The sequence below is a fragment of the Mirounga angustirostris genome, unplaced genomic scaffold (assembly GCF_029215605.1).
Source record: "Mirounga angustirostris isolate CCGP_5_RB_7025 unplaced genomic scaffold, mMirAng1.0.hap1 SCAF_4, whole genome shotgun sequence".
NCBI classification, from domain to species: domain Eukaryota; kingdom Metazoa; phylum Chordata; class Mammalia; order Carnivora; family Phocidae; genus Mirounga; species Mirounga angustirostris.
Genome location: NW_026991712.1, coordinates 157,894,193 through 157,919,460, shown reverse-complemented (window position 1 = coordinate 157,919,460; position 25,268 = coordinate 157,894,193). Strand labels below are relative to the sequence as shown.

The 25,268-nt window shown below is 49.3% G+C and overlaps 1 protein-coding gene across 6 annotated transcripts in view; it reads right to left on the bottom strand.

The window, feature by feature from the left end:
* HIVEP3 (HIVEP zinc finger 3) overlaps positions 1 to 25,268 on the bottom strand; it is a 449,883-nt gene that overhangs the window by 224,774 nt on the left and 199,841 nt on the right. The window lies entirely within an intron of this gene.

The following is a 25,268-nucleotide window of genomic DNA, read 5'->3' as shown; positions in this document are numbered from 1 at the left end:
AAGCTGAGGCCCCGAGAAGACTGCATGGCTAGTTAAGATCTGAGCCGGGCTTGAACCTAAGTCCTCGGATGTTCAGTCACGTTCTTTCCGCTTTCTATGGTCTTTAATCACTCAAATGGAAAATTTTGCACTATGTAGAGCAAAGAGCTTTAAAATAGACTAGAGAATACTACAGAGCAGGGATGAGTCTTTGTGAAAGAGGCCTGCTAGTTAAAAACAAATTCAACATTATTCGCAAAGATTCTTAGTAGGCCTGAGATTTAACCAAAAGACCAAGAATGTATTAAATGTGTGGTGGATTGAATTAATATTCGCGCTATTTACTCCCTCCTTGCAGTTGGGTTCGACATCCCTACTCTCTGACATGTCACCTGCCTGAGCGTCCTGGGATCATATGTTTCTGCCCCGTTGGCTTTAGGCTTGGTCCTGTGACATGCTTTCTCAATGAGATGCTTGGGGATGATGTTTGCCAGGTCTGAGAAGAAGCTCTTTAGTTGATTGGCAAGTTCACCTTGGCCTCTCTTGAGCCTACCCCCTGCAGCAAGAAAACAGTGTGTCTCAGGTTGCACTGCTCCTTCAGCTTGGGTCCCAGAATAGGAAGACACGTGGAAGCATTCAGGGCCCAGAGATGCCACTGTCCTCACGTAAAGTGAGCATGAAATAAATGTTTATTCTCATAAGTCATTAATACATTGGGTTGTTTGTCCCTGCAGCATGAGTGGACGGATACACTGGGAGCAAAGGATGCTTTGAAATTTTAAGAATAAAAATGAATTGAGTATTAGATTTTACAGGTCTGCTCCTTCTAAGTAAATATCTTTTTTGAGACAGAACCCAGTTACTTAATGAGCATGTACTTAGTAGATATTTGGATTTTCCAGAAACACTTTTACACAAACTTTTCAAAAGGGCTTGTAATCAATAAACCATGGACTGTATGGATTATGGAACTCCTGGGGTTTCTATATAGATTATTCAGAAACATAAAAAAAATTCACATCTTGCCCAATACAAGGAACTGATTCAGAAGATGATTAAGTAATACCTTTAGAGTAAGGACTCTTAGGAGCATCGCATTCAACTCAGACCATGTGTGGATTTTCACTTAAGGTTTCACAACTACTATTTTTGGTAATAGAATATCTAAATCAAAATGTTTTGGGGGTTGAAGCATGAAAACTTTGAAACAAACACTCATTCACTCATTCCATTTCTCTCTTTCTATCCATCCACTCATCTATCCGTCCATCCACTCATCCATCCATCCATCCATCCATCCATCCATCCTTCATGATCTTGATGTAAGACAAATATCAAAAGTCTCCCTCTTAGTAGTCATTATGGGAGAAGAAATTTCTGTGGAGCATACAAACTTGAATCAAAACAGACTCCCTTAAGGGGAGCTTCAGACATTATACTGTTCTTTCTGGCAGTTGTTGGCATCAGAAGCTAAAATGAAAGCCTCAAGTTACCCAAACAAGTCTGATATTCTTTCAAATCACCTCAAGGCTCTAGGAGGATGGCAGGCGTGGTTTCTACACTTGAGCTTCCAACATGGAGATTCCATGATTTTTATGGATTCACTGCATGGCAAAATAAGCCACATAGCTCCTGATATCAAACCACCAGAAGGATCAGCAGGTTACTCTGCGGATAACCCGATGCCCCACGGTTCTGCTTGCTCAGCTCTGGATAGTTCCTGGAACTGTCCCAGAAGTTAAATGTGGACACAGTCATATGCCCCTGCACCCAATTTCTATGTGTTCACTGTTGTGATGAATAGATCACAGAAGATCTAGCGCAGGGGGAAATCTACAAATGTTTGGGCTTCCTGCCATTGAAATAACAGTAATGATAAAAGAATGAGCTCCTTGGCATTTAAACAAAGCCCTCAGTCAGAATGTGGACAAAAGGAAAGAGGCTGCTTGATCAGGCCCTGCCCATGTAGTCCACAAAAGAAAATCTAATGGACTCCAGAGTTTTACAAAGGCAAGAAACCTGTTCTTGTCACTGAGGCCGGGGGCCTAGAACTTAAACACCTGCCACATATTCATGGAGAAAAATAAGAGAGCCTTTTCTTGAAAGAGGTGGTAAGCTCAGCAGCACAGACATCTCCTGAGCACGCCCTTTGTGCCAGGCGCCACTGGGCCACGTCCCTCCTTGAGCCGGTCTTTAGGGCAATGGCATGCAGGTGTGGGTGTGTGAGCACGCTCTGGGGGACAGGGTCAGGTGGACCTGGCACCTGAGGGAGCCTCCTTCCATTGCTGGTGCTGGGGAACCTGGGTCTGTCTGTGGCTCAGTCTGCCCATCTGTTGATGAAAGGTGGCCCTGTCCTTAAGCAGGTGAAGATGAGCTTGCAGATGAGTCTGTGTGCACTTCAGGGGGTGCTGGCTTTTAGGTGTGCCCGTAGCATTATCCACATCTCATTGCTTCCTGGCAGTCTTCAGGGTTGGGGCATGAGGTTGTGGCTCCCATCTGCTTCCAGGAAAGAAGGTGTTCCCCTCCCCATGTGTGACTCTTGTTCATTTAGAGGGCTTCGGAGAAGGGAGTTCTGGGAACAGGCACTCACCCTGCCATCTTTCTGGAAATCCCTTTGGCTGCTTTAAAGACGTAGGGAATACCTGCTATTCCTCCCCCTCTCCTTTCTGGCTCCCATCTTTACTGGATGCGGCACATACACTAGGTGGCAGGCAGAGAACTAAGTTCTTCCTCTGAGCTCCGTGGCAGTTTTGTGAGGAAACAGAGAGGGCAGGAGGAAGGTGACCCGCCCAAGGCCACACGGACACTGAGCAGTAGCACGGGGTCCAGCCGGGGACTCGGGCTCCTGGTTCGGCTTCTGTTTCCTCAGGCCACTCCTGGAGTGGGCAGGAGGGCTGCGGGAGGGGAGGGGCCCCAGCTCGGGCCGGCAGCCCCGGATGCTGGTGACCTGCCAGTGTCAGCACCAAGGCCCATCCAGGGCTCTCCCAGCGGCTCTCCTTGGCCCGCAAGCAGGAAGCTCTGAATCCTGGGCTGTGGCCCAGAGGGAAAGGAAAGGGGCTTCTCTGTGTTTCTGACCGACCCCATGACCGTCCAGGAACAAAGCAGGGCCTCACACTACCTCCTGCCACCAGCCTCCACCCAGCTGTTCTGGCCACGCAGCCCCATCTCCCTGGCCTGTCTGCGGGAACACTGGGCGTCTGTCAGCTTTCAGAATCGCGGCTGTGTGCCGAGGGCTCCAGGCCCAGCGGGGTGGGCCTACGGAGCCACAGGCCCCCCTGCAAATCTCCAAACCCATCAGCCAGGGAAGCCAAATCCGCAGTCCACGATATTTAAGCATGATGTGGCCTAACACCCCACTGGGGACGGCTGCTCCCTTCCTCGATCTGATCGAATGAGTTCAAATGCCAGATCACAGCTCAAATGCGCGCGCGCGCTGCGTGTGCCAAGGAAACAGCTCCAGGCGAAAGGTCAGGGTGGGTCATTTGCTAGATCTCGCCCTGGCTCAGTGTGGTCATGCGCCAAAGAGGAACAGGAGAGATTCACTGGAGGAGCTAATGCCTGCCGAGGGCTGCCCTGGGTCGGGCACGCGAGGCTCGTGTCATCCTCACAACAGACCCCGCGGCCCGGCCCCGCCCTCTGGGAAGACGCCGGGGGACGATGGGCGTGGGATCACCAGGAAGGGTAGAGCATGGCCCACAACAGCAGTGGGCACACACAGTCCACAAGCCCGTCGTCCGGCGGGTGGTTCTAGAGCAGCCGCATGTGCCAGGCACTGTGCACAACTGACAAATCCCTGTCTGCCCGGAGCGTACATTCTAGTACATTCGGCAAGGGTGCAAAGACAGCAGATGATGCTGTTAGTCCTGCACTGACACAGAACTTGACTTTCCCCACTGTCAGTAACCAGGGCAGGTGGAGGAGACAAGCCAAGAGAGGTGCTTGTCATTGCCTGGGGTTGGAGTGGCCTGGGTCTGCTCTGTCCTGCCCCCCACTCTGGGCCCCTGGAGTGGCCCTTCTCAGCCCTGCAGGAGAGGGGGATTGCTTCTCTGTCCCAGTGGTCCAGGTACTCAGTGTGCGGCAGGGGACCTGCGGACCTCAGACGCAGAGCCCCAGACATCCGCCACCCCGCCCCATCAGCCCACCCTGAGCTGGCACACCACGGTCCTCTGGCTACAGGGCATCCCTGATGAGGGTACCTGAAATGGCAAGGAATCTCTGGAAATGCAATGGGGACCCTGTGGTCCCCAGCTATAGTCTTAGCCTTGCCCCAGGCAGGCATCCAGTCACATGGGTGGGGGTGGGGCAGGGCAGTGTGACGGCTGGTCCTGCGCTGACACTGGATCTCTGTTCTAGGGACTGGGCTCTTGCCTCATTCAGTCATTCATTCATTCACTTGTACAAGCAATGTTGATTGAGCAGGACTAGCAGGCAGGCACTGTCCTAGGGGCCGGGTATGCCCCAGAGAGTAAAACAGGCCAAGTCTCTGCTCTTACAGAGTTTATATTCTAGTGAAGGAGACATATTACTACATACGTCAACTGGTGACAAACGGAAAGAAGAAAAGCAAAACATGGCAAGGGGAACATGGGACATGGGTGGTAAGGAAGAGCTCTCGGAGAAGGAGACACCTGAGCAGACGTGGGAAGGGTGAGACAGAGCAAGCCAGGTGTACATCTGGGGGAAGAGCATCACAGGCAGAGGGGAACAGCATAGGCATACAGCTGTGCGCAGGAGTATGCTGGACAGCGTACGAGGGATGGTGAGGAGCACATCCCTGTCAGGCATCTCTGTCCCCTGGGTCTCTGCCCCCTGCTTCGGACGCTCCAGCCCCAGATGATGGCCACCTGCTTGAAGGGCTCTGCTTGCAGCCCAGCCCACCTCCCGGCTTGCCCTCCCCCCACCGCCGCCTGCTGGGGTCTTCCTGAAGGGCCTGGGCTGTCCAGGGGCATCTGTCTGTTGCGCACGTCCCCATGCTCTCCTAGCACCAGCGCAAGGTGGCGACTGCATAGCGGGATCTGACGGCCTGGATCTCGATCTCAGCCTGCCATTCTCCACTTGGGGACGCCTGGGCAGATTGCCCTTTGTGACTCAGTTTCTTCAACTGGAAAATGGAAGTCCAGGGGCGGTAGTGAGAGCAGAGGCATGACCCATGCAAAGTGCCTCGGGAACAATGCTCGGCAAATATTAGTGGGGAAATATGAAGGCAGCAGAAGTCCTTTCTCCTACCCTTCTCACCAGGTAAGGGCGGCCAGTGAGGGGTGCATGCCGCACAGGGAGAAAGTAAACGGGCACAGCCTTTGGGGTCAGACAGATGTGGATTTGAGCCCCAGCTGCGTGCTCTCGCACAAATGACTTAACCTTTCTAAACCTCATTTTCCTCACTTTAATATGGAGGTGGTGTCTGTCTCTCACGGGGTGTGGGAAAGAGTCAATGAAATGACATTTAGAGTCAGTGAAATAACATAGGAGCCAATGAAATGACCCAGAACTGGCGCAGGATCAGCGGCTTCCCTGATGGCTGGGGCCAGCCCTTCCCTGGAGCTAGTGAGGAGGTTTGAGATGGAGGATCAGGACCGCAAGAAGCACACCGGAGAGACAAAAAGACCCAGAGGCAGAGGCCCAGAGCCTCGGATGAGGGGCCGGTGGGGGTGGCAAGCCGCAGGCCCTGTGCAGAGAGCCCCACCACGCCATAGAGAGAGCTGGGGCCATCCCAGGACCTGGAGCGGCGCTGGGGTAGATGGGGCCTGACCAGGTCACCGTCTACCAAGTGGGGGGCGGGGGGCATGTGCCAAAGAGGGTACCAAGTGCCGGCACCAAGGGGGGAGTGTCAGCCATTGAACATGCCCGGAAGGAGAGTCAGGGCACCTACGGTGGAATCCCGACAAGCCGGGCCTGAGCCAGGTAAAGGCTGAGCAGGTGAGGGGTGGGTGGCAAGGACAGTTCCAAGACTGGCTCTGAGGCCGCTCCACATCCATCTTAAAGCGGCTGTGGTCGGGGGCCACCTCCTAATCCTCCCGGTCAGAGCAGGTCCCTTTGAAGGGACCTCTGGGGGAAGCTCCGGGGGAAGGATGGGGGAGCCCTTCCTCCCACATGGAGCTCAAACCAGAGTCCAAGCAGACACAGAAAGGGACCGGAGGTTCCACCTGACCCAGAGAGCTTGACCTGATTGTGTCTGGGGCTCAGGAGTCTGAGCAGCCCAGATCAGCAACCAGGTCAGTTCCACAAACACGCACGAGGGCTCTCTCGCGCGAGCGTGAGCTAGGCAAGGAAGGCAGCATGGGGCTGATTCATGAGGCAGGAACAGCAACTCTCTCCCCAGAGACACCCAAGACAAGTGTCTGAGAAAGAAAAGGTCACCGTCTGCCAAGTAGGGGGCAGAGGGGGGGGCATGCAGCTAAGCTGGCTGGCTTAGCTCCACCAACATCTGAATGAAGAGCAAGAAGAACAAAAACTGAGAATTTTAATTACAAGTTCTTGCTTCCCCATTGTTCGTAATTCTGTTAATGTCTCTGGATCTCCCAGTGGTGACTGAGAATAAAAATCTCCTAAAACGCAGGGTTAGGTAGTGGGTAGAAAAATTTCCTTTGGCTTTATAGCCAACCTGAAGGAGGAGAGGAGCCAGCTGTGTGCCTTTGGGTAGACCAGGCACGTCTCTGAGCTTCTCTTCCCTTTTCTGTTAAAATCAGAGCTTGGAGCAGACCATCTAAGGACCCTAATATCTGGTGAGTCTACGCCACCGGGCAGGGAAAGTTATTGTCAGGAAAGTTACTGTGTGATGTTGTCCAAGTTAGAAACATCAGGGTCATTTCTAATTTCTCATTAAACCATAAATGCCTTTTTTTAAAAAGACTTATTTATTTATTTGAGAGAGAGAGAGAGAGTGCACATGTGTGAGCAGGGGGGAGGGGCAGAGGGAGAGGACCCTCGAGCAGACTCCCTGCTGAGCACAGAGCCCAGGGCTCGATCCCAGGACCCCAAGAGCACAACCTGAGTTGAAATCAAGAGTGAAATCAAGAGTCAGCCACTTAACCGACTGAGACACCACCCAGGCACCGCTCTTTTTTTTTAAATAAATGCCATTTCTTCATGATCTCCTTAACCAGCTCAATAAATGGTCATTGACATGAAATAAACCCACTAAACCAAATGGTTCCTCATTCTGTCTACTCTACCCTCCTAAAGAGCTCTGGAAGCTGCTGCCTCTTTTCCACACAAGTGTCCTTGTTCAACCCTGTGTCCTACTAGGACCACGTTGATGATTTCCACTGTCTTGCCTCCAGCCTGCTGGTGTCCATTTCACCCTGAGACCATCCTCCACACAGCCCCGGGGTGAGCTCTTCCACCTTACAACAGCTCTTTAAAACCCTTCTGTGGTTTCTCAGCGTCAGTGAGACAGAGAAGGTGTGCTGACCCTAATGACGGGCCCCTGCTTCCACCCCCTCCCCGTCTCCACTGTCTCCCAACACTGGCAGGTTTGGAGGGAACCGAGGCTTCTTGCCTCTGAGCATTGCACATGCTGTTCCTTTTGCTGCAACGCCCTTCTGTTACTTGTCATCCCTCACGTCTCCGTTCTGTTGTCGCTTCCTGCTGTTTCCAGCCTTCCTGCTGTAGCATCTCAGGGTAGAGCAAAGCACCTCCTCTGGTCCGTGGCGGCCCATATCGCAGACTCTCCCTGCGCCATAGTTTTCAAACCCAGACCTCCCACACTAAACTGAATCTTTGGGGTTGCAGCTGGCTCTGAATCGGTGTTTGCCCTCAGGCGTCCTGCCACGTTTTCCTGGGAACCAGGTATAGAATCAGCACCTGGACAGAATCACAGGGATAGAAGTAAAGCCCTCTGGCCTGAGGAGGCTGCTGTGGGCTAGGCTTCTGTCAGGTGTGGGCGTTGGGGTCAGGAAGAGTAATGAGCACTTGGGTGGGGGGCGGGGGGCAAGGAACAAGCTGGCAGAAAGGGCTCACATTCCACACTCATTCCCTGAGTGAGCCACACTTCGGAAGTATCGCATTAAAGAGATGAATCACACACAGACTCAAAGAGAGGAGATTGCAGGGTTGTAAATCACTGGAATGGTTCTTATTTGTCAGAATGCTACAATAAATAATATCTCCGTGTGCCACTTAACAAAAGGAGAGTGGGAAGGAGGGAAGCTGAGTGACACAGGCCGGAGGGGCTTGCAGAGCCATTTGTGACGGGACAGTGGACAGGGTGCTTTCAGGACACTCTCCTGTCCCTGGGGTATACTCTCTTCCTCAATGCAAAAAAAAAAAAAGAAAAAAGATTATCTTTCCCCCCTCTTCCTGAAAGCGCTGAGTCATGAGAATAACAGCATGAGGACAGTGAGAAATGCAGAAGAGCTTCAAGGTCATCTACCTCACCCCCCTCTTTGATAAGAGTAGCGGGCTGTCTTGCTGGAGATGACATTTGTGCATGTTTTTCAGAATGAAGAGGCCAGAAAATCACCCACAGCCCACAGAAGGCAGAGTCCCTCAGAAAGGAAAAGATAAGGCCACCGAGAATTGATGAAAGTCACTGTCCTTGCAATGGTAAGTCAGGGCAAGTGACCATGGCCAGAATCATGGCAGGAAGTTCTTCCTGAAAGAGGTGCAGGGCTGGGCAAGTGGCCCATTATCTGGGGAAGGATATAGAACCTGATCCTTTGGGCTTCCAAGGCTTCAAAGTAAAGCTGCCTGGCCCTGCAGGGACCATTCGGAAGAAGAAAGAGGGGGACTCTGGGTCTGCAGAGGGGCAGAGGGACACGTGACCAAATCAGGCTGCGTTACTCCAGGCAATGTGCCGCCTCTAGAGGCCGCTGTGCTTGCCCAGAGCATCTTTCCCTGGGGAAGCCCAGGCCCCGCCCCACCACGCCCCGCCCTCCCACCCCTAGGGCTGCTATGGGGGCAAGGGGGGCTCCAGGGCTGCGCCGCTGGAGATGGAAGGCACTAGCCACCTGCGGCTATTAAAATGTGGCTAGTCCATCTTGAGACGTGTTGTAAGGGTAAAATACACGCTAGATTTTGAAGACATAATATGAAAAAAAGTCACATCGGCTATTAACTTTTTTTATATTGGTTACATGTTGAAAATAGAACGTTTTGGATATGTTGTGTTAAAGAAGACATATAATTACTATTCATTTCAACTGTTTCTTCTTACCTTTTTTTTTAACGTGACTACCGGAAAATTTAGAAGATTCATATGATTCATATTTGTGGGTCGCATCATATTTCTATGGGAGGGCACCTTTCTGGAGGAGCCCCTGGACTCGGAACAGAGAAAGTCTTTGCTCCTGACTTAGTGTCCTTACATCTAGGGGGGGTGGGGAGAGGCTTCCACTTTGCACTCCAGGATGTTCTGAGATATGGTAGCAACACACCCCAAACTGAGAGGGGGGTGGGGGCAGGGAGCCAGCTGGTTACATAAGTAATGGGACGGAGACCCAATTGTTTCCATACTTGCTCAAGCAAATGAATAAGATCTTGGCTTGGGATCAAGCCTCATAAATTCGAGACTAATCTTCCGAGCATCACATCCCAGTTTACAGAGAAAACACTCTTTTGAAACTATTAGTCATTCTAGTGAGGGAGCCACAAAACAGGGTCCTGGTTAGAGCGTAAGTTTTTACAATTTCTTTTTCTAGCAGGTAATTTAATAATCTCTATCAAAATCCTGTAGCCCAAACAGAACTGGACTTTCATGCCTGTCCCAGCGCGGTGATACATCCAAAAGAAACACAAATTGAGTTTCCCTTGAGTTTTGAAAAACACGAATTCTTGACTGAGGTCTCCCAAGAAGGTAGCAAAGGGAATTACCTGGCACACATCAGGTAAGCTTCCTTAGTATCCCTAGCCATGATTCTCTTCTCCTACAAGGGTCACACCTGGCCAGCTTCTCCGATTCCTCTCTTCCCTTTTCTCAAGCTTGCGCTGCCGTCCTTCTTCACACCATTTTCCATGCTGCTCACGCTCTCCTCAGCCCATCTCCCTCTGGCAGTTTTCCCTTCTTGCCAGCCCTCCAGAACCTTCTGGTAAGATCAGTTCAGCTTCTCTCTCTGCCTTCAGTTCTCCTCTCTGCCTGCCCATCTGATCAACCCAAGAGGCCCTAAAACCGACTGGGTGGGCAAGGAATGGGGGAGACGGAGGGTCCACACCCAGAATTTCACATCCTTTGAGCAAGTAAGTCCATTGCTAGGAAAGAGAACTTGCCTGGGAGGCAGGTGACCTGAGCTGAAGGGCAGGCTCCGGTAGAGGATGCAGGCTCAGGCATGCTCTTGTCCCTGCTAAGCCCCACGTGTCACTCTGTGAAATTAGGGTACTAACACCTACCTCATTTGAGTGGGGGTGAGGCCGTGACAAAAGCAGGCAGCAGGGAGAAGCAGAGCGTGCAGGCTCTGGGGCAGGCTGCCTGGGTGTGAATCCTGGCTCCTCATCTAGAAACCAGGGTTAATAACGGCACTTGTCTCTGCTCTACAAGCTGTTGAGAGGACTCAAGGAGTCAGTACAAGTAAATACGTGAAAAATGCCTGGCACACACGAGGCGCTCAGGAAATGTGACTTTCCTCTCTCCCAGCTACCTTTCTGGAGAACTTTTCTCATTCCCTCATCTGCTCGGGGGCTGCGCATCTCACCCTCGTCTGGCCCTGTGTTACACTTCCCATTGCCCTACTGCTCCTCTAGACCAGGAATCTACACCTGAGAGCTCACAGGTCAAATCTCATCTGCCATCTGCTTTTGTAAATAAAGTTTTATTGGAACACAGATCCACTCATTCATTTCTGCACCATTTGTGGCTGCTTCAGCATTTCAAGGCTGAGTAGCTGTGACGGAGACCGTCTGATCCACAGAGCCAAAAATATCTACTATCTGGCCTCTTACAGGAAAAGGTCTCTGACTTCTGCTCTAGACCAACACTGTCCCATAAACCTGTGATTTTGGTAATTTTCTAGTAGCCCCATTAAAAAAAAAGAAAAACATGGTGAAATTAATTTTCGTAAAGTATCTCATTTAACTCAATATATCCAGAATACCATCATTTCATTGAGTGACAAATATTAAAAAATGTTTAGTGAGGTACTGGAAACAGTGTTGGTGACTGTCACAGGCCTTCTGATGCTACAGTGGTCTCTTCTAGGCACAGAGGTGAAAGTGAACTGTAGTATTTCCTAAACAATAAAGTGGGTTTAATAGGAAAACGTTCTACAGTGTTTTAGCTTTTAAATTCACATTTAAATGAAAATTACAAATCCAGTTTCTCAGTTGCACCATTTACGTTTCAAGTGACTGCCTTGTTGGATCGTGCAGACCTGGGCCATCACCCCCTCCCTGCATATATTATGCCCTTTCCACACGCACACAGCACACCGCTTTGCTTTGTACGTGGCTTCTTTCACATGCAAGGTGATTTTCAAGCTGAGAGAGAAGAATTTTGGGTGAGGAGTGGGGCAGAGGTAGTGAGAGAAATAAGGAAAGGGGGGCGCGGATGTCCTTAGGAACGCTGACTGGTTCTGAGCCCCTGCAGAGAGAGAGATCAGACAAAGAAGCTGAAGGAACTCTTCAAGAAGGGCTTCCTGTGACTTTTGGGCCCAAGCAAAGCTGATTTGGGCCTCAGGCAACAAAGTGCCACCCATCTCTGTTCAGAGTCCAGACTGCTCTGTGTGTGTGTCCTGGAGGCCTGGGGACCACCCAGATAGAGTCCCCTGGCCAGGTGTGGCCACCACCTGAGGAGGGAGGCAGGAACAAAGCTTCTCCAAGAAGCTTCTAGGACAGCAGCTGTGCATAAGCAGGAGCCAGAGCAGGAAGGGAGGGAGGTGACCACGGCTGGTGTGTGGGGGTGCGGGTCTATGGGGGACCCCTTGAAGGACTCCTCAAAATCACTAGGAGACAGCTGGGGCTGCATCCAGATGAGCACAGATCCAGACAGGGACCCAGACAGGCAAAGTGGCCCCGACCCAAGGCGGCCCAGCCAGTAACCCCCTAACAGAAGCTTGGGAGACTGGGCCTGACCTGGGAGGAGCAGAGAGGGGCCTGAGCAGGAAGAAGGGACAGGGCTCCCCTTCGCAGGCGGGAACAAAGCACAGCGGAGCCTGCTGTTCTGGTGTGCTCTGGGCCCTGCCAAGTCCATTTGTTACAGGGAAGCGCAGGTGAGTGTGCAGGCGTCCTGCTAGCGTCCTGGGATGCGGGCCAGGTAATTAATGCCCCGGGCACAAGCGTTTCTCGGTATTGCATCCCATCCACAGGAGTGAAATTTGCAGAAAGCCAGGAACGTGTAAATCACCCCACCAGAAACAAATGCCTATCGGAATAAGGAAAACGTCTATAAACTCGCCCGCGGAAGGGAGGGCAGCCCAGCCGGCTGCTCCGGTCTCCATGTCCACTGGCGAGGCCGCTGAGCCCAGCCTTCTGCCCACGGAAGGAGAACCCCACATACCCTCCCAACCCCCAAGTCCTTGCTCACTGTCCCCAGAGGTACCCAGTGAGTCAGCACTAGCCTTCCGCTCCTCGCCTGCTCCCTCCCTGGGCAGCCCTGCCTTCCCTGGCCCGGAGGCGGTGGCGGGCCAGCCCACTTCACAGCCCAGGGTGTCACACCTGCAGCTGGGAAACCAGTCGTGGAACCGTGGCACCCAAGACCGCGTGGGGACTTGCCCTGTCCTTCCCAAAGCGGGCGGGTTATAAGATTGCTTCAGGTGGATCTAGCTGTGTGATCTGGGGCCTGTTACCGAACCGCTCTGTGCTTCAGTTTCCCCATCTGCAAAATGGGGACAATACCATACTTAACCTCACAGAGTTACTGGGAAGCTGAAATGAGCGCCTGTGTGCACAATGCTTAGGAAGGTGCTCAGTTCAACATCTGTTAGCTGTCGTTGTTACAAAGACAAACTTGAGCACCTAATTTAGAGTGATTAGTTTATTTTAATGTGAGTTAGAGAAAGTCAGAACAAATCTGACCTCACAGACCTTATTGTTTTTGTCAAAGCTGAGTTAAAAAAAAAAATCCACGTGAATATATTTAAAGAAGAATGTAAATAAACAATAGTGCAAGGGATAGGCTCGTGTGGCAGGCATTGTGAAGATGGAGCGCACAGACTATTTGGAAACACTGATCAGCCTGAACCCTCCGGCTCATTGAGGAGGAAACTCTAAACAGGAAGTGAAGGGCTGGGACCTGGGCCACCAATGCAGTTACCGGCTGGGCCGGGACCAGACCACCGGCTGTTCCTCCAGCCTCCGGGCCACATGCTCTCCTCCAGTCAGTCATGCTGCCTCATAAGAGACTCATTTGAATAAGTACATTTAAAAGATTTTAGGAATACTTGGCTTGTCCCCGGACAGCTGGACACATGACACCCGGGTCAAATCCCATGTAATATAAAACAAAATAATCCCTTGGAATAAAAACAACCAGTCTTTGAAACAGGGTCAGGTGTTGTTTTCAGCCTCCCCGTGTCAGAGGTGACTGGTGGAACTAGCTTCTCTGGTTCTGCCACTTCCTAGCTGTGTGACTGTGGGCATGTTGCTTCACCTCTCTGTGCTTCTGTTTTCAGATCTGCAAAATGAAATAAGAGGTGCTAACCCCGGTATGTGGAAGTCCTCTGTAAAAGTGAGTTTCCTTTTTTTTCCTCCTCTGAAAAACAAGACCAGGTACCCTTGCCGAAGACAGGCACCCACTGGCCATGGAGGAATCCATACTTGGGAAACCCTATTTCAAAATCTTTGTGACTCCCTGTCTCTTACACAGCAAGTCTCCAGGCCCCAACCATGTGTCCCCTTCCCACCAAGCCAGCTTCATTTCCCTGATCCCTGCACCCATCCTAGAGTGTCTGATGCTCCCACACTGCCCCATGAACAAGAGGCACCCATTCCAATACCAGCGCTCCCATCCCGCATTCTCTCTCCAACATCAGCATTCAGACTCGGCTTCCAAAAACCCGTATCTGTTTAACTTACTCCCTGAAAGTCTGCATGATTCACTCTTCCCTGTAGAATCAAGTCCAAACTCCTTGTGTTCACAGTCCCTCAGCGTCTAACCCCATCTTCCCTCTCAGAACTCATCCTCACCCATTCCCCATCGCACAGATATATATGTGCACACACATGCACTCATAAGCATACACACACACACACACGCAGTCTACACTTGAGCCAATCAGATCCACTCACTATTCCTCCAATAGCCCGTGGTCCCTCATACCTGCTCACCTTTGTACCTGCTGCTTTTCCCCAGAACACCCTATTTCCTTTCGGTGATAGGGAAAATTCCTTCTGACCTTTTAACGCCTTGCTGAAATGAAGCATTTTGTGTTGCAAACTCCTGCCTCCCCTCATTTCTTGCAGCTAGCCGACTATGCCTTGGCCAATAAGATATACGTGCAAATCACTGGGTGGAACTACCAAGAAGGCTCTTAGAAAGGAGCACAGATGGCTGCATGCCCTTTTGCCTTTCTCTTGTTCCTTTATGTAAAATGGATGTGATCGCCGGCACCCTAGTAGCCACCTTGGAACATGAGGTGACTTCGAGGATGGAAGCCATGCCCTGTGGATGGAGGGACTGAATGAGAGAAGGAGTTTGGGATACTGCTTATATGGTGGGAATTGCCATATACCAAGTCTAGGCTGGCTACCTTTGGTTCTCTATGAGGGAAGAAAATAAATCCTTATGTGTCTAAATAAATCCTTATGTGTCTAAACCACTGTTATTTTATTTTATTTTATTTTATTTATTTTATTTTATTTATTTTATTTTATTTTATTTATTTTTAAGCCTCTGTTATTTTAGTTTGTTGTTATATGCAGAAAATCTAATCTTGTCCAATACAGTGGACATACAAGCCATTTCCTGATTTGCCTCCTGCTCATCTCTCCACACACACATTTCCCTTCCCCACTCCCAAACCCTACTTCCAAACCTACTTATTTAGCATCATGCCTTTCTCAGGCATCACACCCTCCGCCCTCTCCTCAGTGCCCCTCCTCAGACTGCCTGGGAATATCTCTCAGCTTTCCAGACCCTGCTTGAAGGCCACCTCCTCCATGAAGCCCTTCCAGACACACTCTCCACACCCTCACCAGGAAGCAGGGACCACTCTTCTGTCCTGTGTGCTCCCAAGTATCTACCACGGCACTTCTATGATGTCATCATTTCCTTGCCTGCCTGTACCTCCCAGGTCCCAGGCTTCATGGCACACAGGGCAGGAGCCTCCAGGGCAGCCCTGATATTCACCTCTGTCTCCAGCATCCGGGCATAAAAGAAGTTGTTCAGGGAACTTCCCCTGAGACGGCTTCCTCTCCCGTGTCCTTGGGAGAGGATGGGAGCTCCCACAAAGCAACGGGGCCTGCTCTTGGGCACACTATCCCCTAGAAGACCTCAGGAAATGTCTGCTGAGTGCATGAATGAATGTGCAATTCAACCTCCCTTCCAGCTTCCCTAGTGCTCACCGAAACCTTCTCTAGGGCTCTGACTTCCACCCACCATGGCCCTGCCTGTGGCCACCTGCCCCGCCCTAGTTCCCTTCCCCGCTGTAGTAGCAGGTGCTCATGCTCCAAGGCAGGAGGCTCACAAAGTGAAGGGGAAAACACGCAGCCACTGAGGTCCTGAAACCTGTCCTCCTGATGGCCACCAAGGGCCGAGGGCTCAGAAACAGCCTTCACCAGGAGCCCGAGGAGCAGGGCAGGTGGGCAGCCTTGCAGAAACCATCCCAGCTGAGGCGTCCCTTCTACCATAACTCTGATGCAGAGAAAGGACAACTGCCATGCGATTCAAATCTACACCACAGCAGTTCAACTCGAGCTCAGTGTATATGCTGAAGACACTGGACAGAAAACAGAGAAGAGTGGGAGAATTAGTAGAACCATAGCAGGAAATGCAAAGTTGCTGAGAGTAGCTGTGGTTGAATGTGTTTATTGCCATCCCACCCTGCAGTGTCACCCTGCAGTGACAGAGGTGTGTCCTTGAAGGACAGGGAGATGGACAAGCAGGAGAGCAGGACAGGAGAAGGTTCAGGGAATCTGCATTCTGTTCTTCCAGATGTGGATGGCCACCGTATATGGCAGGATGGTTGGACAACCTCCCTAGAAGGCTGATGATCAATGAGGATTAGAGGAAGGATTTCAGTCCCACTTAAGGAAGAACTTCCCAAGCATCAGTACTGGCCCACACGGGAGTGGGTTGCCCTGGAGGCTCCTGCCCTGTGTGCCATGAAGCCAGTGGGCATACCCAGAATCACATGCCACCACAGAGAGCCCAGGTTCTGGGAACTTGGAGCCTGTTACCCTCTAGGCCTTCTTAGGACATCTGTGCAATCTGTTCCCAGAAATGCTAATCCCTCCTGACACCTTGGCCGGTTTTCTAGATTCCTCTGCCTTATCTGGGAAGCCCCCTATTTGCAGAGTAACCCCACTGATGGCTTGAGTCTGGTGCTCTGACTGTTCTGAAGGTCCTTTTCATAATCTGGCCTCTCCTCTGGTCTTTCACTTCTCTGCCCACTCCTTGGTTTTGGTGTCCCATGACTGGTTTCTCTGGGTCATGCACAGAGAGGCAGAGAAGCTACCCCCTGGAGAGGCCACTAGTAACAGGTGGGAGGACACTGAGCTGTGAAGGGAGCACCAGGGCTGTGCATCTCCCATAGGTGATAAGCATGTATTCACTCATTCATTCACAAAATGTATAATGAACACCAACTACATGCTAGGCATAATTCTGGGATTAAAGACACGGGAAAATTAATGTGATCAAATAAATCCAGGGAAGACTGAGTTGACTGAAGTAGAGAGGTTTCTGTCCTGCAGGAATCAGAACCTTTCCTATGTTAACAGGCCCTATGACCCCCCTCCAGAGGTGGCTCAGTATATAGGCCCTTTAAGCAAGAAACAAGAGTGCAGGAAACTTTGAAAATATGGAAAACCACAAAGAAAAAAATAGAAACCACTAGTAGTCCCACCACTCAGAAATTGGTATTTGTCCTTTAAATATTTGTACATACATGTAATACACTTTTCCCCTAAATTTTGTATCATTCTGTGTATGCCTTCTTTTCTCACTTATGACATCATAACTATCTTTCCATTTGTTAAACGGTATTCTATGATACCATTTGTATTTGCTAGGTTGGCAGGTCACTGTGTGTATGCACCAGAACTTAGAGGACCAATTCCCACATTGTATGTTCAGATTGTTCTACTATTGCAAACGATGGTGTGAAGGGCATCTTTCTAGGCACTCCTATCCACACCAGTGATTACTTCATTAGTATACCTTCCTGAGAGGGGAACCTAACAGGTAAAAATGCACAACTATTACCTATAAATTGCCACACTGCTTCCAGGATATTTGTAGCAATTTTTACTTTTACAAATAGTTGTTCAGAGTGTTTGGGTCCCCACACCCTGCACAACGCTATGAGTATTAGGATTTATAACCCAAAGCTTGCCAAGTTGATGGGTAAAAATGGTATCTCATTATTGTAACTTGCCTTTTTATTATTATTATTACTTGCCTTATTATTATTATTATTATTAGGCAAGCTGAACTTTCTCCATGTTCATTGGGCTTTTGTATTTCTTTGGTGCATTGCCTATTTACAAAATCTTACTTGGGAATAATTTTACATTCACAGGAAAATTGCAAAGATAGTACAGAGAGTTCCCATAGACCCTTCGCCCAGCTTCCATTCGAGTTAACATCTCCCCTGAACATGGTGTGTTTGCCAAAACTAAAACAATTAACACTGATACGATACTATTCACTAACCTCTAGTCTTCATTTGGATTTCACTGGTTTCTCCGCTAATGTCCTCTTTCTGTTCCAGGATCTAATCCAGGATCCTACACTACACTGTCACGTCTCCTTACTAACGTCTCATCTGGGACAGTTTTCAGTCGTCCCTTGTTTCTCATGCCCACGATATTTTTGGAGAGTACGGGTCCCATCTGTTGCAGGATGTCTCTCCATTTGGGTTTGTCATATGTTTCTCACGATTAGTCTTGGGTGATAGGTATTTGGCAAGAACACCACAGAGGTGAAGTACTCCTCTCCTTGCACTATTTCTGGGGTCACATGAGAGCAAAGGAGTCAGAACTGGTGGTGTTAACCTGGGTCACTTCGTTAAGATGGTTTCTGCCAGGTTTACCAACTATGAAGTTTCTATTCCCACCCCCCCACCCCCCCACCCCCGCCCTGTCCTCTCTTTTGAAATGAGTCACAGTCCAGCCCACCCTCAAGGGAAGGGGAATTAAGCTCCATCTGCTGGGAGGAGCATATATGGGATGGAATCCTGTAAAGGAGATGTGTGCCTTCTTCCATATTTATTCGTTCATTCAATTATTTATTCATAATAAATGTACTCACGGATTCTCTGGATTATAATTCAAAGCAATCATTATTTATTTTGTTGCCTTCACGGTTCTAAGCTTTGGCCAGTGAGTTGGCCCTTGTGTTCTTGTGTCCTTTAGCAAACCGTTATGTTTTGTTTTGTTTCTGTTCTTAAGCACTTCCTTACTTTCAGGAACTATAAGATGTATCAGACTCATTTTGTATATTCCCTGCCCAGCCCCAGAATCAGCCATTTCTCCAAGGAGTTCTGGTTGCTTTTACTGGAAAATGGTGTTTGGAAACGAAGATCTGGCCCAGGGGGTGCTCATTTCTACCGGATGTCATTGCTAGTGGATACAGTTAGGAAATGCATGTGTGTGCATCCTAACTCACGCATAAACACACATCTATAGGTACTTCTGCACCCATCTGTACATATATTGGAAATACATCCCAGTCCTGCCACTAACCTTGCCTCCTGACAGATTCTTTTCCTGGAAAATTAGATCAGCTGGTGTATTCTATGATATACAGAAAGGCCTCCATCAGTGCTGGCTGAGGAGGGGGGTCCAGCCCGTGCCAGGGCCCCTCTCTATCTCATATAGACACACCACAACCTACTAGCTGGGGCCCTTACCAGGTCTCAGTGTTTTTCAAATTTTCTCCTTAATACTTTTCTATGTATTCTAAATTTTCTAAAATCAACATGTTATTTTACAATTAATAAAATAAAGCAATGGGTTTTTAAAACAACAACAGTATATACTAGATACACTCTTACCTAAAATTAGTAAGTACTTCATAGGCTTTCACTAGGCCCAGGATAGATCAAAAGCTACAAGTTCCTGGCATAAAGTAAGTACTTAATAGGTGCTGGCTTCCATCCTCCTTCTTGTCTCTCTCTGATCCTTCCAGAAGCTATGTTATGGAACAGATGGAAAAAAAAAAGTCTTCCTCTTCCTTCTCCCCCCACCCCCACCCTGCCGTGTGAACCAGGATGGCCATGGTAAAAAAAAAAGTCATCATCAAATGAGCCCTTTCTTTGTCACCCAGAGTCTTCCCTACCTAGGCTCCTCCTATGGTGGAGGTGTCTTTGCCAGAACATTCTTAAGGAACACGGAGCACCCACTACCAAAGTCCATACCTGGGCAAGGGTCTCCCCACCAGCAGGAGGCCCCAGCTGAGGCTCCAGCCTCCTCTGCTCATTTCTAATAAGGGCCCGGCTGCAGCAACTCCCTGGAACTTTCACGACCGGCACTGAAAGCCCACAGGAGTTGGGATTTATGGCTTCGCGGCAAGAAAAGTCAAGCACCCATTCTCCAGGCCCCAAGTCTCCATCTCAGCAGTCCCAGCTTAAATTCTGCGTTTCTACCCAAATTCCTCTGGGAGAGTTTCCCTTTCCCTTCTTCTCGGAGGCAGAAAGAAAGAAAAGTTTTTATTTAAATACCCCATTTCACTTAAAAGAATTAAAGAAAAGAAAAATAAATAAATAAATAAATAAATAAAAGAGGCAGAAAGAAAGAGAAGTTTTTATTTAAATACCCCATTTCACTTAAAAGAATTAAAGAAAAGAAAAATAAATAAATAAATAAATAAATAAATAAATAAATAAATAAATTTATTTAAGAGAGCCAGTAAGGAGGAGGAGAAATATTTTGCACTTCTAGGACCAAGAATGCAGAGATGTTCAACCATGTCAACAAAAGTCACAGTCTGGGAAGACTGATTATTTTCAGCAAAAGCCAAAGAGAACTAAGGGCTCTAGAAATACTGAGTTTATTTTTTAAAAAATTAGCATTTTGTCAGAGAGCTTACTTTCTACATGAGCTACATTCCTTTCTAGTGGGTTTACAACCAAGTCCCCCTCTTCTGAGTATGCCCTTTTCAAAAGTATTAAAGTGCTTTATTCTTATAATATCCTGTAGGGCTGGCTGGGTTATGTCTATTCTGGGGTTGGTATGGAGAAAGGCCTCCCTTTCTAGCCCACGGACAGAGAGCACTGGGCATCTCTCACCTGGAGCATCACTTCAACTTCCTAACGGCTCTACTTCCTTGTTTTCTTTACTGCAGGACTTCTCAATACCCTGATGATCTTCCAAGAGAGAAATGCATAAGAATTATATATATGTATATATTTATATATTTTATATATATTAATAATTACATGTGTGTATATATGTTATATGTTATGGAAATACATATACATTTCCCAAGCTTATGGGTCATGGAATCCTTTATTCAAGAGACATCTATTAACATCTCCAGGAACCCAGTTTGGAAAATGCTGATATATAAGCTACACCCCCAAATCCTCAGATGCACTCAAGGCCTTCCATTATCTGGCATATGGCTCCCCTTCCAGGCTCACTTCCTGCTTCCCTCCTTTCTTCTCCTGCCACTCACATTTGAACTTCCTGCAGGCCCCTAAACAAAACTGTCTTATTTCCCCTTTAATACATTTCTTCTTTTTTAAGAAGTTAGCAAGGATTAATTGGTACTGTTTATAATAAAAAAAATCCTAATTTCTACACCCATGAAGAGGAGTTTTGAAACATTTTTAGTTTAAGAAACACCGTTTGAAAATGAAAAAGAATTTCAGATCTGTTTTCACAGGGGCATTAATGCTCAGAAAACTCCAGGAAAAAAATTCAGCAAATCTGAGTGGTGTCTGAGACCCTGCACATACATCATGACTTGGATGCTAAGAAAGACCCTTGTGAAATTCAGGGACTGTGTGCCCATAAGATGTTGTTCATGCGAATCAAGAAAGTGGGTGTCCATATGCCTTAGAAGCAGCCATCACCAGCCCCCCACTCTGCAAACAGCCTCTTCCAGAGATTTGGATCTGACAGGGACCAGAGCATCGATTCCTAAACTCCTTGCCCGCGCCATGTTCAGAATGCTTCCTTAGAAGCAAGGTCTCCAAAAAGAGTATTTTATATTTCAAAGCAAATAAAGAAGGGTGTAGTGGGTCATTACTAAATAGTCCTAAACCCTTTGCAGTATGACTTTGTTATTCCTTTCATCAAGGAGTGGGGTCTATCTCCCCTCTCCTTGAATCTGGCTGGCTTTGATTTGTGCTTTAGCCCAAACAATGTGACAAAAGTGATGCTGTGCCCGTTCTGGCCCAGGCTCTAAGAGACCTGGCAGCTTCATTTTCACACTCTTAGAACCCAGAGAACACTACGTTGCGAAGAACCTTGGTCTGGCCCTACTGGAAGATGGAGAGGCCACGTGGGGGAGAACCACCAGCACCAAGACTTGAGGCCCTAAGGCTCTGTTGGACGCCCTGGCTCAGTTCAGGCAGAGCTGAAAGCAGCTATGGGAGTGAGCCCAGCCACACCTAGCAGAGAACTGCCCAGACAGAATTATAAGAAATAGGGGCACCAGGGTGGCTCAGGTCATGATCTCAGGGTCCTGGGAGCCTCAGCAGGGAGCCTGCTTCTTCCTCTCCCTCTGCTCCTCCCCTACCCCCCTCACGCTCTCCCTCACAAATAAATAAATAAAACCTTTTAAAAATTAAAGGAATAAAAGAAAAAATCATTGGTTTAAGCTACTAAGTTTTGGGGTAATTTATTACGCAGCGATAGGTAGCATAAACAGGAGGGAGCTCAAGCGTGGCCAGTGATGGGGGAGAAGATGCAAAACAAGGCAGGAGCCCCCTTCACAAAATCTGCAAAGTATCGAGGAATCCGGAACCTAAGGGACGAGAAGTCTCCTATACAGGGAGCTGATGGGCCCAGGGGTAAGAGTGGGTGGACTGAGTGGGGACATGCCTTCCCTGTCCCTCCCGTGGTGTACCAGCCAGGACCCATCCGGAGACAAAGGAAGGAATTAGCCACCTACCTAAACTCCCTTCACCCTTTCTTCTACCTTGTCAGGCCCTGGACCATGAAGTGGGGGGAACAGACTAGAAGGATTGCTATCTTCACACACAAGGAGCTACAAGGGCCAAGTCAAGTAAATAAAGTCACAAGTGGTAAGAAGAGAAGGCAGGTCAGAAGAGAAGCAGTATAAGCAAAGGCTTAGTCGAGATTGGAGGGAGGAGGAAGATCTTGGCAGGGGGCCACCTGATCTTAAGGGAGGGAGGCCTCAGCAGGAAGAGGTGGGGAGAGGAAATGGGAAGGAGGTAGCAGAGTTTGGGACACTCAGACAGCAAAAGCCTGCCCCCCTTTCCCCTCCAGCCCGCCTCCCTTGCTCCCCTCTCCAGGTCCCTCAAGGCATGCCATCTAGGCTCATGGGTTTTCTTATCCCTCTCCCCCACCCTGTGCCCAGCCCTGCACTGGGTTAATCTGGAAAAGTAATCATTTGAGAAGGCCTACTAAGACCCGAGGGTGACCCCAGGTCGTGGTTCTGGCCTTGGAAATTTAAAGACTCCTGCAAGAAATTAGTAACAACTTTTAGTATCTGTTGATTGAGAAAATACACGTGTGAAAATAGATTTCCGTCCTCCTTACAATAATGCCCCCAGGGGTCCAGGAGCAGGTTTGAAATACAACCCACCAATAAATCAGACCTGTACTTTTTAGAAGGGCCTTCATTGTCTTAACCCCAAAAGACTTCAGTGGTAGGAGGCGGGAGGTAGAGGTCTGGAATGGTGTGGGAAGGGGTGCGGGAAAGGGTAGGGAGAGGCAGACCGCCGCCGTGAGCCGGGGGTCATCACCACGGGGCTGTCTGACAGAGGCAGTGTTTGCGAATGCAGACCCTCACAGCAGGCTGCCTGGGCTTGCCTGGCCAGGGGTTCCAACGCCGTCCCTCCCAGGCCTCAGTGCCCTGCCAGTCTAGAAAGGACCCAAGGCAGTCTGGAAAAGCAGGAGACTAGAAACCACGAATTACCTAACTTCCTGGTTCTGCAACTAACTAGCCATGTGAGTTTCTGCAAGCTGTTTTGCCTCTGGAAGCTTCAACAAAGAGCTCGTGGGGGGGCCGGGGTGGGGGGTGGGGGGAGGAAAGCAATGGCAAACTTGCTAACTTGCTCTGGGAGGCATCGTCCGGGCGCCAAGGTCCTGGGGAAGTGAACTGAATGTTTCTGAGTCTCAGGCTCCTCCTCTGTGAAATGGGAGTACTACGTAACAAATGAGGTGAGAGTTGTGAAAATGGCAGCCACAGAGCAAGTGCCAATTACCCTTAGCTTTTCTCTCTTCTCACCCTTGCAATGACAGGTGGCTCTTTTCTTCCAAGCCCCGCCTTCTTCCCCAAGCCTCTAAGTTGACCCTCGGGTATGAAGTGTCCCCTCTCGGTGACAGGGAGCTGGTCTTCCCGCAGGGGCAGAACTAAGTGTGGCGACTCTGAGCACGCGGGGCACCCTGGGAGGCGGCTGGCAGGGTACCCCCTGCTCCTTGCCCGGCGCAGCTGGGTTCCTCTTGGGCCCCTGCACACAAGAGAACCGGCCCAAGGCAGAACGACAGGCCTCCGCCGGGGAGGCCACCTCCCTTCAGGACAGGCACAGACAGTGACAACCACCCATTTTGCAACAAACAGGAAACCAGTTTACCAGCCTCAAAAATAGAACAGACAAAAACCCCAAAATATGAGGCTCTGACAGTGGGCAGCTCAGGTTTCTTCACATTGCTTCCTGACAGCCTGCAGAGTATGGGGCAGGGGGTGTTTGTTTTTTTTTTTTCTAAATTTCATCCGAGAAAACGTCTTGCAATGTGTTTACATAGGTGTTCAGCCTCTGGGGGCCAGGGCCAGCAGGCAGCATGGCCAATGAAGCTTCTGGTGCTCCCGAGGACCCGCCTTCTCAGTCTCCAACCCAGCTGCAAATGGTCCGACTGCAAGGGCCACAGAAGCCCTGACCTCTGTCTCGCCTCAACTCTAAACAGGTCTCCCACACCCCAGCGTTGCCCTTCCTTTGGGTCCCCACTTTAGGCAGCGTCATTCACCCCGACTGCTTCCACAGGTACCCAGAAGCCCCCAGGGTCATCCTCATCCAAGAACCACGCTGCAGACATGCCCTGATAAAGACCAGGAGCTGGGCTCATGCTGTTCCCTCTGCCAAGAACACTGTTCCCTGCCTGGCACACTCCCTCTCAGAGGCATTCACAATGGAAGGACATGGTTATTTCAGTGAGGTCCCTAGGGCCACAGAGTCCCCTTGTTGAGGGGTCATGGAGAGAATGTGTCTCAGTTCTTAGTACCGGGGAAAGTTGTACTGTCCTATCTCGGGCAGCTGATTTGTTTTTATCCTATGGGCACAATGAGTAAGAACTGCCAACCTGATCATGTTTTCCCTTTCTGTTTTCATTGCTAAGAAGCTTCATGGCAAACACATTAATCACCTCCATCAGTCTTATGCCCTAACCTGTCTCGTGGCTTTATTTCAGTTTCTTCCCCTTATTCTCCTTATGCCTTATTTCTTCATTTACTTTATTTTACCTTCATGTAGAATCTGTACACCGTTTCAAATCTTGATTTGGAATAAAGTTGGGTATGCATGAATAGTGGAGCAAACGACTCTCACTTACTCTGTAAAACCCACTTTAAATGTCCCACCTCTCATCTGTCCCTAAGCCTCCGGGAAGGTGGGGTTTCCCTCGCTGGTGGTCCCACAGTCCATGTGCAAACCTTCCTGGATTAGCACTTACCCACAGTACTGGACTTCATGTGTTTTCATAGTCCTCTCCTCCATCAGATTAGAAGGTTCTCAGGCAAAACCTAAGAGCCCACCCTCTGCCAAGATTTGTACCCAGTGCTCCACACACATAAGCCTGTTGAACCCTCAAGACAGACAAACCTGCCAGATAAGGACGACTCTGCCCATTTTACAGCTGAAGAAACTAAAGGTCAGCGACAGTGGATGCTGATAAAAGGTCACGTACCATTAAGTAGCTAAACTGACACCAAACCCTGGGGTCCTACCCTAGTCTCGGGCTCATTTCCCTAAGATGACCCAACATGTGAAAAAGAGCTTTTATGTGAAAGAAACAGAGACAGAGAAAAAAGGAGAAAGAGGAAAGAAAATTAGATTTCCTTAGATTATTAAATA